Source organism: Hemitrygon akajei, chromosome 13 (genome assembly GCF_048418815.1).
Source record: "Hemitrygon akajei chromosome 13, sHemAka1.3, whole genome shotgun sequence".
Lineage (NCBI taxonomy): Eukaryota > Metazoa > Chordata > Chondrichthyes > Myliobatiformes > Dasyatidae > Hemitrygon > Hemitrygon akajei.
Window position 1 is genome coordinate 78,153,905 of NC_133136.1, and position 16,376 is coordinate 78,170,280.

Sequence of the window (16,376 nt, forward strand, 5' to 3'; positions counted from 1 at the left end):
AATTCTCAAACAATGTGCACAAATAAACTTAAATTTGTATCCATTGTAATTAATAGGGAAAAATGAGTAAACAGAAAAAGAGAATGGTATTTTCTCATACTAAAATGATGCAGCCTGAATAACTAATTAATCCTAAGAATCTCATTATCTACAGTACATTTCAATCTTCTGAAAGAGGTGGCAGTAGATATAGTGTATAATTTGGTTAGCATTTTCCAAAAATCTATAGATCCTGGAATGGTTCTTGCATAATAATGGATGCTGCTTCAGAAAGGCAGCGTCCATTATTAAGGAGCCTCAGCACCCAGGGCCTGACCTTTTCTCACTGTTACCATCAGGAAGGAGGTACAGAAGCCTGAAGACACATATTCAGTGATTCAGGAACAGCTTCTTCCCCTCTGCCATCTGATTCCTAAACGGACATTGGACCCGTAAACACTACCTCAATTTTATGTATATTATTTCTGTTTTTGCATGATTTTAAATCTACTCAATATATGTATACTGTAATTGATTTACTTGTCTATTCTTTTCTTCTATATTACATATTGCATTGAACAGCTGCTGCTAGCTTAACAAATTTCACAACACATGCCAGTGATAACAAACCTGATTCTGATTCTGATCAGAAGACTGCAAGCATAACACCACAACTGAGAAAGAAAGGGAGGAAACAGAAAGCAACTGAACTTATGAGCAGATCTGAAAATGGACCCTTTTTGAGTTGGTAGGTTGTGACTTGTGGGGGACAACAGAAATCAATGCTAGGGTTTGCAACTACTGAAATTAATTTAACTGAATAGATCAAAAGTACGATTTACAAGTTTGCTGATGATGCAAAAACTAATTAGGAACTTTGATATGAGCCAGCAATATATAAAAAAATCAAAGAGATACATACAACCTAAGTGAGTAGAAACCATGTAGGAGATAGAGCACAATGTAGAAAAATGTGGGATTTTTCATTAGCAGAGAAAAAAAACTAAAATATTGAGTACTTTTAAAACAGTGAAAGCTTGGATCAAAAAGTCCTGAGCACTTGCTTCACAAGTGTCTGAAGCAAACATAGAGGGCAAATAGGCAATTAATATGGCAAATTGTCTGTTGACCTTTATAGAAACATAGAAAATCTACAGCACAATGCAGGCTCTTCGACCCACAATGCTGTGCCGACATGTACAGGTATTTACTTTAGAAATTAGGGTTACCCATAGCCCTCTATTTTTCTAAGCTCCATGTACCTATCCTGGAGCCTCTTAAAAGACCCTATTGTATCTGCTTCCACCACAGTCGCTGGCAGTCCATTCCACGCACTCATCTTATCGCAAAAAAATTGAAGACATGTTTCCAAATGTACAAAAACAAGTTCAAAAATCAGCTATCTTGAACAGATTTCACATAAGATTTAAAAACAAAGAGACTAAAGAGGAATTGAGACTAAACTAACGTAGCATTTCCAAGTCAGGTGTCAGAAAATGATTCAATCTGAAATCAATGCATTAAAGCTAGATATCAAATGATGAAGCAATAAAGATACAAATGCTGTACAGAAACCCAGCGTAAATTTTTGGATCTTTTCTAAATTGTTTGCCCCTCTCCATGCCATCTCATCTCACGCTCATTCCTTTACTGTCCTCAACATTTCACTGCCAAACACTGCCCCGCCCATTTTCTCCTCCTGTTCCCCATTATACCGTTTTTCTTTCTTCCCAAACACACTTCCTCCCCTCTCCGTCTTTCAATTCAGTGACCCTATCAACCATCTTTCTCATTCCTCTCTCTCTACCCACTACTCCACCATTAATTCCCCTCCCCTCACAAAGCTCTCCATGCACATCCCTTTTCCCACCTCTCCTTTCCCCAATAGTCCCCAAACCTGTCCCCCATCTTTCCATCGTCACACGCATCCCAGCCTCTTTCCCTTTTACGATGCTTTGCATCTTCCTCCCTAATATCTTCATCGGAACAGCTCTCCCCATGATCTTTATCCACTCCTCACTTCACCTTTCCATATAGCTACCTCCTTCCTCTGTATCCTGAAATTCCGCACACCCCTTCTCCATCTTCCCCGTGCCCACACTTTATTTCTCCCCGTTCCTATCCCCCTCTCCTTCCCTTTTTCTCCTATCCCTCTCCCTTCATCCTTCTACCTTCCCTATTCCCGTTATAGTTCCTCCCTTCCCTCCCACTTCGATGATTTCCCCCTCTCCTCCGCCTCACCTTTCGCCGCTTCCCCGTTGCTCGGCAGCGGTTCCCTACCTACGGGATCCGCCACGCTTCAACTCTGAACGCGATTTCAAAACTATGCCTATCCCCTCTCCTGCCCAAAACACCGGTTTCCTCACTTTCGTTTACACTTCAGTAAAACTTTCTTCCCTACGACTGCGCACAGGTCTGTCTTTTCAGTGTGTTTTCTCCGCCTTTCCACCAGTATGTTCTGCTCTGTAGTGCGGGCAACTCATTGTTGTAACCCATAAAATAAAACACTTTGAAACTTGTCTCACAAACAAGAGGAAACAAGATGTTAGAAATCCGAACAACACACACAAAATGCTGGAGGAACTCTGCAGGCCAGGCAGCATCTATGGAAAAAAGTACAGTCGACGTTTCGTCTTAATGTGGACAAATGCTCCTGTGGGCAAAAAGATTGGCGTGGACAGCACAGAAGGATTCTGTGCTGTACAGCTCTATGATACTAAGAAATGCGGTATATAAACTACATATCCCCAGAGCTTCGTGTAACTGCTCCGGGAGGTTCTGCTATTTTTAAGTGTATCAGAGAAAGTAGAGTAAATTGAATTTAAGGTAGGAATTAGGCATATTGCAAGGCTCCTTAGACGACTCTTTCCATATCCACATTCTCTATCAAACTGAAGGATATGAGCTGAAAGAAAATCCTGATTTGAAAATATTTCACTGTTCCTTCACAATCGGAACTCCCTTCCAAACAGCGTGGTGGACTGTTGCAGTTCAAGACCGCACTGAATGTTCCTACTTTAAAAGCAGTGTTGGATCAGTACATTATTTCTGCAAGACTGCAGGAAACTTTCGAACCCATCTTCAAAGCCATGCTGCATTCTCAGTTCTCATAATGTAATTGGACAAGAAATTATGTAATTCACTGGAAGGGAAAACACTGGGGGTGGGGAAGTAGTTAACCATTCTGATTTTTTTTCACTTTATAGTTGTTGGTGTTTTCAGCAATCACACTGAAAGGACTTTGCTGATATTAGGGTAAAACTTTGTGTTTATTTCACAGTACTGTAAGGCAGATAAGTATCTGCCTACCACAGTGACAATTTAGGCAGCACATTCATGCATATTTAAAATTGGATAATTCTGCTGGAATCTACCTGATGAAACTCTCAACAAAGCCATCTTTTTTAACTACTTGCTGATCTTGGCTTCCAGACTGTGTAATTTGGCTTACCTCATTTCATGTAGAAAGCATATCTTCTCAGACAAATAATTACTAAAGGAGGCTGCCAAGCCAGTGCTCAGATGTTCCTCCAAATTTAAAATTAAATTATTATGTATATACTCAAGAATATGAAGCACATCATCAAATCCAAAGTCATCTAGAATTTCACCTCATCCTTAGACTTCTATTAATAAATATTCTTTGACTAACTTTCAAACATTTCACTTTGTCTTCTGCCATCCTGCTATACAATTTGTCTATGCTCCTCATGTTTCCATTGTTAGCCGCCATCTGTCACTAGTTGCTATTATTTCACTTGGCTGTCCCAGCACTGTGATATTAAAATAGCATTTCATCCTTCTGCCTACCATGCAGGAATTAGTTGCTATTTTGTCGAATGTAAAATAATCAGACAATGAGCAACAAGCTGTTCACAGCTGAGCAAAAGGTTGCGGGTATAATCAGTCAGGAATGGATCTTGGAAGAGGCAAATGCTAATAATTGTGTAAAAGTCATAGAGAAATACAACAAGGAAAGTGGTATTTTATCCCACAGGGTCTGTGCGGTCGTCATTTACAGTAATCCTACATTCATCTTGTTATAAAATTCTTTCTACATTCCCAACAATTCCTCCTAGATTTTACCACCCAAGCAACACACTGGGAGTAATTTACAGTAGCTGATTAAACCTCCTAGTCTGATTGTCTTTGGAGTGTGGGAAGAAACTGGAACACCCAGAAGAAACCCCAGCAGAGGGAAGCTGACAATCAACTAATACATAAGTTATCAGGGTCAGAGCACACTTTCATGGGGAATCTGCTTCAGGCACGACAGTCACATTTCTATGTTTTTTGATAGATACCAGGCACAGACAAATCATGATAGATGATTGCTTATATACAAAGTCATTATGTTTGTTGTCTGCCAAAACTTCTTAAGTTGACCCTTATACACTACCTGTTGTATACAGACTCTTGGAGAACTTAAAATAAATTTTCCATTCTATAAATGGCATACTAATCCCAGGTCAGAGCAAAATAACAGTCTTCATTCCTCCCTGACTTAAGACCAAATTTCCTTGCCATAAATATGTAATATAAAAACATTAAAAGAAGATAGCTTTCATTCTGTACGAAATCTATTTATTTTCTTCAAGCTTGCTAAATGCACATGGCCACAAATACAGCCATTTGTGGGCATGTGCATTACATAAGAACATAAGAAATAGGAGCAGGAGTAGGCCATCCAGCCCATCGAGCCTGCCCCGCCATTCAATAAGATCATGGCTGATCTGTCCGTAAACTCAGCTCCATCTACCTACCTTTTCCCCATAACCTTTAATTCCCCTACTATGTAAAAGTCTATCTAACTGTATCGTAAATATATTTAGTGAAGAAGCCTTAACTGCTTCCCTGGGCAGGGAATTCCACAGATTCACCACTCTCTGGGAAAAGCAGTTTCTCCTCATCTCTGTCCTAAATCTTCTCCCCTGAATCTTGAGACAATGTCCCCTAGTTCTAGTCTCTCCTACCAATGGAAACAATTTTCCTACTTCTATTGTATCTATCCCTTTCAAAATGTTGCATGTTTCTATAAGATCCCATGTCATTCTTCTGAATTCCAGGTGACTCAATCTCTCCTCATAGGTTAACCCCTTCATCTCTGGAATCAACCTGGTGAACCTCCTCTGCACTGCCTCCAAAGCCAGTATATCCTTCCTCAAGTATGGAGACCAGAACAGCACACAGTGCTCTAGGTGCAGCATCACCAGTACCCTGTATCATTGCAGCATGACCTCCCTGCTCTTGAATTCAATCCCTCTAGCAATGAAGGCCAACATTCCATTCGCCTTCTTAATAACCTGTTGTACCTACAAGCCAACTTTTTGCGATTCATGAACAAGCACTCCCAAGTCCTTCTGCACAACAGCATGCTGCAATCTTCCACCATTTAAATAATAATCTGCTCTTCTACTATTCCTTCCAAAGTGGATGATCTTGCATTTACCAATGTTGTATTCCATCTGGCCTTTGACCCACTCACTTAACCTATCTATATCCCTCTGCAGACTCTCCACATCTTCTGTACAGTTTGGTTTTCCACTCAGTTTAGGGTCATCAGCAAATTTTGCTACACTACACTCAGTCACCTTTTCCAAATCATCGATTTAAATTGTAAACAACTGTGGGCCCATCACCGACCCCCACAGCACTCCACTCACCGCTGACTGCCAACTGGAGAAAAACTCATTTATACCAACTCTCTGCCTTCTATCGGTTAACCAATCCACTATTCATGCCAATGCACTTCCTCTGACTTCATGCATCTGTATCTTATTTATAAGTCTCTTGTGCGGCACTTATCGAACACCTTCTGGAAATCCAAATATACGACATCCACCTGTTTCCCTCTATCCACTACACTCATTATGTCCTCAAAGAACTCCAGTAAGTTTGTCAAACAGGACCTGCCCTTTCTGAATCCATGCTGCATCTATCTAATGGAACCACTCCTTTCTAAATGTTTTGCTATTTCTTCCTTAATGACAGCTTCAAGCATTTTCCCGACTACAGATGTTAAGCTAACTGGCCTATAGTTGCCTGTGGTGTGACATTTGCTGTCTTCCAATCTGCCGGGACCTGCCTAGAGTCTAGAGAGTTTTGGTAAATGATTACCAACGTGTCTACTATAACCTCTGCCAATTCCTTCAGCACTGTGGGATGCATCCCATCAGGACCAGGGGACTTATCTACCTTCAGGCCCTTTAATTTGCTCATCACTATCTCTTCAGTGACAGTGATTTTATCGAGGTCCTCACCTCCTATTTCGTCCATAACACCATTACAGGGAGCAACCAAACATTTAAAGCAAGAATATTTCAAGGCTAGGCCTCTCACTGCACCCCAGAGACTTTACTGTAGCTGCTTCCATGATGGTGGCAGGCATGCTGCTTCCATGCAATAACATTCACCCTCACATCTGGATGAAGTAAATATTAGTTTTGGCAGACTATTGGCAGTCAATCCTGGTGGTAGAACTATGTTAGCAAGATCATTCAGCTATTCCCACCGACATCTTCCAAATATAGCTCTTGTTGCTTAGCCCATTCACATCCACTTTTGGCATGTACTTTCGATCCACCTTTGTTCCACTATCTTGCTGTGTATTTGATTGAAGCTATTAGGGCTCTCAGCTCTAATGAAAGAGTATTAAACTAAATCATTAGTTTTCTCTACCATTACAGTAAACTGGTTCAGTAAACTAAATATCATGTAACGTTATATCAATAACAATGCTGATGTTTCAGAAATAAAATTTGCAAGCCATCAAATACTTTTTTGATGCTTAGATAACCTTTCACTGTGAGTAGGATGAACAAACTACTAATAACCATCTCTTCTCTCCAATAAAATATTCTTTCATGACCAAATTGCAAAGTACAGCATTTACAGAGTTTCAAGTGTGAGTCAACATGCATCTCAAATTTAATAACAATTCTATTGTTCTTGTTTCAAAAAATGAAAATAAAACTATGATTTCATTAATATAAAAAGATGCCAGTAGAAATGAAGTAGAAATATTATTGATGAGACCATCTATCATATTTGATGGACTATAAAACTCTGCTTGCTTAACATATGTGAGCAGTTGATTTATTTCTCCATTTACTGTATCAAGTTACCTCTGAATTTGGAAAATTATTTAATTCAGAAGAATAACCTGCAATTCCACATACTGCATGATCAGAATGTAGTAAAAGAATTAGACTGAAGTAAAATGTAACACTTAAATTTACTTATGGAATGAGTCTTTAGTAAGTTAATTTTGTTTTAGAGAAGTGTAATTTGGAAAAAAACAAGAAAGATAAGGTTACATAAATATTAGAAAATAAGCATAAATGGGGAAGTGAAGCAAAGAAATTTAGATCTAGAAAACACTATAAGTAGCAACACAATTATTAAGTAAGTGAACCAGGCACAAGGGATTATCTCCTGAAAGATAGAATGGAAAAGTAGTTACTTTACAGTGGTACTGAATTTTGGTTAGACATGCTTGGATTAATGAGAAATGTTTAATATAGAAATACTAGAAATGATGAAAAGAAGATTTATCAGGATGATACCAGAATCATGAGTTGTTCTTTTTTGGAATGGATAATTAAGTTCAGTTGTCTCATGAAAAAGCAGCTGGAGAGTTATTAAGGTAGATAGAGTAGATATATTTTGATAAATATATGTGAATATAATTATAAAATATGTGATGAAAAATGTTCAAATGGAAAATAGTTTTTGACATCGATAAAGTACTTTGTGTTCCATGTAAACCTAGGAATTATTAATATAACTTGGTCATTGATAACATCAGGAGAACTCACTGTACTGAGATAATTGTAAAGATGTGGGACTTACGTTTCCCATCCAAACAGACAATTTGGCAAAGTTTGTGTTGTACAACCTATGCCGTTGTATATCAGACATTAAGCTTAGTCCACTGAACAGAAAGATAAAACAGTTCTGATCACATTCCAGCCTTAAGGAGTATTAGGCAACAGGGTGCTATAGTGTTTCACATTGCTACCTCACAGCTTGAGGGAGCTAGTTCTGGGTGATATCTCTGTGGGTTCTTCACATTTTTCCCATGAAACATGGGCTTCTTTTGGGTGCAGTGGTTTTCTCCCACACCCTGCGGATGACTGATACATCAAATGGCTGGTATACATTACTCCTTATTGAAGTAAAGGCTAATTGAGGGATAAGCAAAGCATGAGACAATGAGTTGTAGGGCAAAAGGGAAAGTATGAACCAGGAGAGTGGAATGAAAGTGGTTGCTCTATTAGCAGGTTAGGAACTGACATGAATCTGATTGTCTAAACAGCCACTCACCAAATTTCTTGGTGTTCACCCGGCGGAGAAAACTCACCTGGTCCCTCAACACCAGCTCCATAGCAAAGAAAGCCCAGCAGCGTCTCTACTTTCTGCGAAGGCTAAGGGAAGTCCATCTCCCACCCCCCATCCTCATCACATTCTACAGGGGTTGTATTGAGAGCATCCTGAGCAGCTGCATCACTGCCTGGTTCAGAAATTGCACCATCTCGGATCGCAAGACCCTGCAGTGGATAGTGAGGACAGCTGAGAAGATCATCAGGGTCTCTCGTCCCGCCATTATGGACATTTACACTACTCGCTGCATCCATTAAACAAACAGCATTATGAAGGACCCCACACACCTCCCATACAATCTCTTCTCCCTCCTGCCATCTGGGAAAAGGCACCAAAGCATTCGGGCTCTCACGACCAGACTATGTAACAGTTTCTTCCCCCAAGCTATCAGACTCCTCAATACCCAGAGCCTGGACTGACAGCTTACTGCCCTATTGTCTTGTTTATTATTTATTGTAATGCCTGCACTGTTTTGTGCACTTTATGCAGTCCTGGGTAGGTCTGTAGTCCAGTGTAGTTTTTTTCTGTGTTGTTTTTTTCCATAGTTCAGTCTAGTTTTTGTACTGTGTCATGTAACACCATGGTCCTGAAAAACGTTGTCTTGTTTTTACTATGTACTGTACCAGCAGTTATGTTTGCAATGACAATAAAAAGTGACTTGACTTGACTTGACAATATTGTAATAAGTAAGTTAGGTAACAGTTTTCACTTCCTTGGCAATAGCTAGTGACGTGGATCATCCATTTTTCTTTGTAGAACTCAGCTCATCCATTTGAATCAATAAAGATAAATCACATTGGCCTCCTGATGGTGGCAATCTAGTCTTTTAGGCAACTGCTTCAACAAACGGGGTCTGCACGGAAATTAACATACCATTGCTTATGGAAAAGCATATTAATTGTATTCATATTAAGTTTTCTAACTCTGATAATGAATCTAAAGATGGAATCAGAAAATTTGTTCATTCTGTATTATATTTTTAAATGCCATTTGCTTTAAGAATGTTGCATTCAAAATGCAAATAATATATTGATTAGTCATCTGTGGGTACTAGAATAAGCAAATCACTATGATCAAAAAACAGGAAAGAATTGGTCCTGAGTGTGGGGAACAATGAACAACTTTCAACAAGCAGGTGCTTTCATTGCAATACCAATCAAATTGCAATTTGTTATGGCAAACAAGGGCTGATGCATTTGCCTAACTTTAATTAAAACTGAAAACTTCCAAACTTGCAAATACATGAAATGACATTCCTGAAATTAAAAACAGTGATAGAATCGTTCAAGATATCAACATGATGTACACATGCACGCAAGTATGTGTGCGCATGCTTCTGATTAATGGATGGCTTGTATTGCTGCTTGCAAGCCCACTGCAGTGCCAATGTAAAAGAACATAGTCTATTGGCTCTGTATTTATAGGAATGAACACTTTTTTCTCCCTAGTTTATCTCCAAATCCTAAAGACTTCGCTGTGCCAGTGTCTTACTGTGCATTTTGCTTGCCTGGCAAGTTTAGATTTCTAACTATAAGTTGAAATATTTTATCATAAAAAAAGAGAAAGGAAGTTGTAATATCTTTATTCAAGTTGCAGAATCATTCACAAATACAAATAGGAAACTATTTGGTCAATTGCATATATGCTGGTCAAAAGGATTTATTTTCCCCCAGAAGTATACTTTCTATTAAATTTGCATTTACATTCAAACATCACCATTCACAGTACAGAATGAAACTCTAGTTCTTGGAGCATGACTGGTGACAGATTGCAGAAAATACAGATCGGAGAAATTACCCCTAACAGCTTTCGCTGAGCTTGTTCTGTTTGAGAATAGATACGTCCCAGGCCACAAAAAGCATCTGTAATCTGACTTTTCCATAAGTTGGAAACACTGTCAGCTCAGGTTGCAAAAATATTGCATTAGCTGGTTAGTTAGCTAACATCCTAATTAATTTCAGGTCTGAGTTAGAATTAGTTACATTGTTATAGATTTATATTACTGATTCAAATCATGCCAGACCACAGAATGCTGGACTAGAGAGTTACACTCCTACAGGACACTGTATAACATTGCATTTGCTCACAGGAATTGCATTATGTCAACAAGCGACCCCATTTATTTTTTATATCCGCTCCATGAGGAATGAGGTTTTTATATATTCTCAGTGTGCAGTGGCAGAAGGTCCTACTTACTATACTTCATTAGGAGTTTGAAGAGATTTGGTATGTTAACAAAAACACTTAAAAACTTCTATAGATGTATCGTGGAGAACATTCTGACAGGCTGCATCACTGTCTAGTATGGGGGGTAGGATCAAAAGAATCAAAAGGATCAAAAGAAGCTCCCGAGGGTCGTAAATTTAGTCAGCTCCATCTTGGGTACTAGCCTACAAAGTAGCTAGGACATCTTCAAGGAGTGGCATCTCAGAAAGGCAGTGTCCATCATTAAGGACTCCCGGCACCCGGGGCATGCCATTTTCTCATTGTTACCATCAGGTAGGAGGTACAGAAGCCTGAAGGCACACACTCAGTAATTCAGTAACAGCTTCTTCCCCTCCACCATCTGATTCCGAAATGGACATTGAACCCATGACCTCATCTTTTTTTACTGTATATATATATATATATCTATATACACTTATAGGGGTGTATTATGGACCACCTAATGGGGAGCGAGAATTGGAGGAGCAAATTTATAAGGAGATAGCAGATATTTGTAGTAAGCACAAGGTTATGATTGTGGGAGATTTTAATTTTCCACACATAGACTGGGAAGCCCATTCTGTAAAATGGCTGGATGGTTTGGAGTTTGTAAAATGTGTGCAGTATAGTTTTTTGCAGCAATACATAGAGGTACCAACTAGAGAAGGGGCAGTGTTGGATCTCCTGTTAGGGAATGAGATAGGTCAGGTGACGGAGGTATGTGTCGGGGAGCACTTCGGGTCCAGTGATCACAATGCCATTAGTTTCAATATAATTATGGAAAAGGATAGGTCTGGACCTAGGGTTGAGATTTTTGATTGGAGAAAGGCTAACTTTGAGGAGATGTGAAAGGATTTAGAAGGAGTGGATTGGGACAATTTGTTTTATGGGAAGGATGTAATGGAGAAATGGAGGTCATTTAAAGGTGAAGTTTTGATGGTACAGAATCTTTATGTTCCTGTTAGGTTGAAAGGAAAGGTTAAAAGTTTGAGACAGCCATGATTTTCAAGGGATATAGTTTTGAAAAAGAGAGAGATCTACAATAAATATAGGCAGCATGGAGTAAATGAGGTGCTCGAGGAATATAAGGAATGTAAAAAGAATCTTAAGAAAGAAATTAGAAAAGCTAAAAGAAGATATGAGGTTGCTTTGGCAAGTAAGGTGAAAATAAATCCAAAGGGTCTCTACAGTTATATTAATAGCAAAAGGATAGTGAGGGATAAAATTGGTCCCTTAGAGAATCAGAGTGGACAGGTTTTTGTGGAGCCAAAAGAGATGGGGGAGATTTTGAACAATTCTTTTCTTCGGTATTCACTAAGGAGAAGGATATTGAATTGTGTAAGGTAAGGGAAACAAGTAGTGTAGTTATGGAAACTATGATGATTAAAGAAGAGGAAGTACTGGCGCTTTTAAAGAATATAAAAGTGGATAAGTCTCTGGATCCTGACAGGATATTCCCTAGGACCTTGAGGGAAGTTAGTGTAGAAATAGCAGGGGCTCTGACAGAAATATTTCAAATGTCATTAGAAACGGGGATGGTGCCGGATGATTGACGTATTGCTCATGTGGTTCCATTGTTTAAAAAGGGTTCTAAGAGTAAATCTAGCAATTATAGGCCTGTAAGTTTGATGTCAGTGGTGGGTAAATTAATGGAAAGTATTCTTAGAGATGGTATATATAATTATCTGGATAGACAGGGTCTGATTAGGAACAGTCAACATGGATTTGTGCATGGAAGGTCATGTTTGACAAATCTTTGACAAGTCTGCAGAATGACAATGAGAGGCACAAGGGTGGCAGATCCACCAGAAATGATGCCATCAAAAGTGTCCTGCGTTAAATGAGGAGGAGCTATATTTGCCTTGCTACGCATCATTCTTCTTTAATTAACTAAGGTTTTCTTCTTCAATTTCCAAAGCAAAGCAATACCAATAGCATTCAGGAAAATTTAATGTTCATTCTGGTCACATCTGACTGCACTACCCTTCTCTCAAAGGGTGCCCCAACGGGTCACCCTGTTGTCTAGTTATTTCTGTTTTTGCATGACTTTTAATCTATTCTATTCAATATACATATACTGTAATTAGTTTATCTATTCATTTATTTGCTTTTCTTCTATATTATGTATTGCATTGAACTGCTGCTGCTAAGTTAACAAATTTCATGACACATGCCAGAGATAATAAACCTGATTCTGATTGTGATTCTGAGCCAGTGGCTATACCAATCTTAAGTGTTTCCCTCAGCATATACTCCTGCACCATAGAAAGCACAAACATGTTGGTCAAAATAAGAGCCTTATTAAAAAAAACTTAAGTCATAAAGTATATACTTATGCAGCGCAGGATATTCCATTGCCTTCATTTCGTATACTCTACACCTCATCCTATTTGCTTAAAATATTTACAAAATGCAAGCTCAACAAAGACCACATCATCCTTGTCCAGATCTTCTTGACAAGACACATTTCAGACAAATTTGGATGTTGGTATCATCCACACAAGAGCTTCTCTGAGGGCAACATACAGTGTGATTGAGACTCCAGCTGTCCCTGAAAAATCTGACCAAGAGCCAAATTGTTTGAAAAATAATTATTGAACCTAATCCCATCTTTCAGCACTCTATCTGGTACCTACAGGTTACAGCTCAGTAAGTACACAAAGTACACAGTACATTGTCTATTATTCCTGCAGATGGTGAGCTTCAGAGCCCTACCACCTGCTGACTAAAGGAAATAGTTACTCTGTCTAGACCTCTCAATTTTATACATTTCAACTAAATCTCTCCTTGGCCTCTTCTATTCCAAAGAATATGATGCCGTCCTGTCAAATCTCACATCTAAAACGTAACAGTCATAATAGCATCCTGAATCTTTCCTGCATCCTTCAGAAATGTGTTGAACAGAAATGTGCACAATGTTTAAGTTGTACGTTAATATGCATGATTTGCAATTTGAATAGAAACTCACAAGTCTTACATTTACTCTATTAGACATAAGAAATAGGAGTAGGAGTAGGCCATCTGGCCTGTTGAAGAGGCTCCACCATTCAATAATCTCATGGTTGATCTGGCCGTGGAGTCAGCTCCACTTACCTGCTGTCTCCCCATAACTTTTAATTCTCCCACTACACAAAAATCTATCTGTATCTTAAGTATATTTAATGAAGTGACCTCTACTGCTTCCTTGGCAGAGAATTCCACAGATTCACTGTTCTCTGGGTGAAGAAGTTTATCCTTATGTCCATTCTAAACCTGTTGCCCTGAATCTTGAGGTTATGTCTTTAGTTCTACTTTCACTTACCGGTAGAAACAACTTTCCTGCCTCTCTCTTATCTATCCCTTTTCAGAATCAGAATCAGAATAGAGTTTAATATCACCAGCATGTGTCATGAAATTTGGCATCTTGAGGCAGCAGCACATTGCAATACATAATAATAATAATAATAATAATAATAATAATAATAATAATATCTATAAATTATAGAAAGAAGTGAGTATAAAAAATAAATAAAAAGTGCAAAAGTGTTCATGGATTCATTGTCCATTCAGAAATCTAATGGCGGAGGGGAAGATGTTGTTCCTGAAAGGTTGGGTGTGTGCCTTCGAGCTCCTGTACCACCTCCTTAATGGGAAATGAGAAAAGGGCATATCCTGGATGTTAGGGGTCCATAATGATGGATGCCGCCTTTTTGAGGCATCAATTTTTGAACGTGTCTTTAGAGGCCAGTACCTATAATAGAGCTGGCTATGTTTAGAACTTCCTGCAACCCTTTTTTAATTTTATATGTTTCTGTAGGATCTCATCCCATTCTTCTGAATTCTAACCAGTATATTCCCAGGAGACTCAATTCGTCCTTATAGCTAAACCTTCTTGTCTACAGAATAAACCTTATGAACCTCCTCTCCACTGCCTTCAAAGCCAGTATATCTTTCCTCATGTAAAGAGATCAGAAATGCACACAATAGTCCAGGACCCAGCACATTTGCAGCATAACCTTCCTGCTCTTAAATCCAATCTCTCTAACACTGAATGTCAACATTCAATTTGCCTTTTTAATAACTTGTTGCACCTGCAAGCCAACCTTTTGAGATTCATGCACGTGCATTCCCAAATTCCTCTGCATAACAGAATGCTGAAATATTTCGCCATTTAGATAATAATATGATCTTTTATTTTCCTTCCAAAGTGGATGACCTCATATTTACCAATATTGTACCCCGTTTGCCAGAACCTTGCTCATTCAAACAGTTAACCTATCTGCATATATCTCTCTCCAGACTCTCCATGTCCTCTGCACAATTTGCTTTTCCACTCAGTTTAGGGTCATCAAACTTAAATACGCTACAGTTGGTCCCTTCCTCCAAATTATTCTGCTCGCCATTATCATTCAGAGAAATATACCTATCCATGTGCTCTGTCTTCTATTGGTTAACCAATTGCCTATACATGCATTATCCCCAACACCATGCATCCTTATCTTATGGATAAGCCTTTTATGAGCCTCCTTATTGAATGCCTTCTGGAAATCCAAGAATCCAAGGATTCAACATTCACCTATCGACTGCATTCATGATATCCTCAAAGACCTCCAGATAATGTGTCAAACTGGCAAAGATGTGCAATTATAGCCCAAGTGCCGAGAGAGACAACTGAAGTTGATCAACAGCTCACTGACCTTTAATAGGAACTGTGCACAATAAAGGAAAAAAAAAACACTATACCAACAGTGCTGATAAATAAAACTATCAAACTGTGCAGGAAGGCACAGAGTCGAATGTACTTCCTTAGAAGGTTGGCGTCATTCAATGTCTGCAGTGAGATGCTGAAGATGTTCTATAGGTCAGTTGTGGAGAGCGCCCTCTTCTTTGTGGTGGCGTGTTGGGGAGGCAGCATTAAGAAGAGGGATGCCTCACGTCTTAATAAGCTGGTAAGGAAGGCGGGCTCTGTCGTGGGCAAAGTACTGGAGAGTATAACATCGGTAGCTGAGCGAAGGGCGCTGAGTAGGTTACGGTCAATTATGGAAAACCCTGAACATCCTCTACATAGCACCATCCAGAGACAGAGAAGCAGTTTCAGCGACAGGTTGCTATTGATGCAATGCTCCTCAGACAGGATGAAGAGGTCAATACTCCCCAATGCCATTAGGCTTTACAATTCAACCGCCAGGAGTAAGATATGTTAAAGTGCCGGGGTTGATTGTATTTAATGTATTTAAGTAAACTACTTAAGAACTTTTTAAAAGCTATTATTAATGCTTTTTGAGAGAGTGATTTAGATGCATATCATATTTTTACTGAGTTAAGTATTGTATGTATTTAGTTTTGCTACAACAAGTGTATGGGACATTGGAAAAAATGTTGAATTTCCCCATGGGGATGAATAAAGTATCTATCTATCTATCTATCTATCTATCTATCTATCTAAAGCTAATGCCAATACAGCTGCTTGGCAGAAATAGCTTTATAATATTCTTATAATAGTCTGCACTGTTGTTCCTTTAAACAAAATGCGTTATTGTATCGATGTGCTACATACAGCGCTGAAATAACAACATGCAGTCGGTAAGTCGTTTCGAGACTAGTTTATTCAAACTTCGCGGAGCTGGCATTTAATCCCTAGCGCACGCCCTCTTCGAGCAGAAATTACGTCAGAGGTGCATTACCAAAGTCTCCCCCCGCGCGTTGGCTATTTGTGAGCCGGTTCGCCTGCGCAGAAAGTGGGTCGCCACATTATCATACATTTTCCAGCACTGTATTCCATTAGCCACTTTTTTGCCCATTTGTCCAATTTGTCTAAGTCCTGCTGCAAT

The 16,376-nt window shown here is 39.0% G+C and overlaps 1 protein-coding gene across 2 annotated transcripts in view; it reads right to left on the bottom strand.

Annotated features, from left to right (window-relative positions):
- Window positions 1-16,376, bottom strand: part of LOC140737515 (PACRG-like protein) — a 103,706-nt gene that overhangs the window by 38,957 nt on the left and 48,373 nt on the right. Inside the window, exon 1 of one of the 2 annotated variants that reach the window (XM_073063967.1) lies at window positions 2,221-2,290. The exons of the other annotated variant lie outside the window; for it this stretch is intronic. The gene's annotated coding sequence lies outside the window, so the exon portion shown is untranslated. Of the gene's footprint in view, window positions 1-2,220; window positions 2,291-16,376 lie in introns of those variants that run through there. 2 annotated transcript variants of the gene reach the window in all.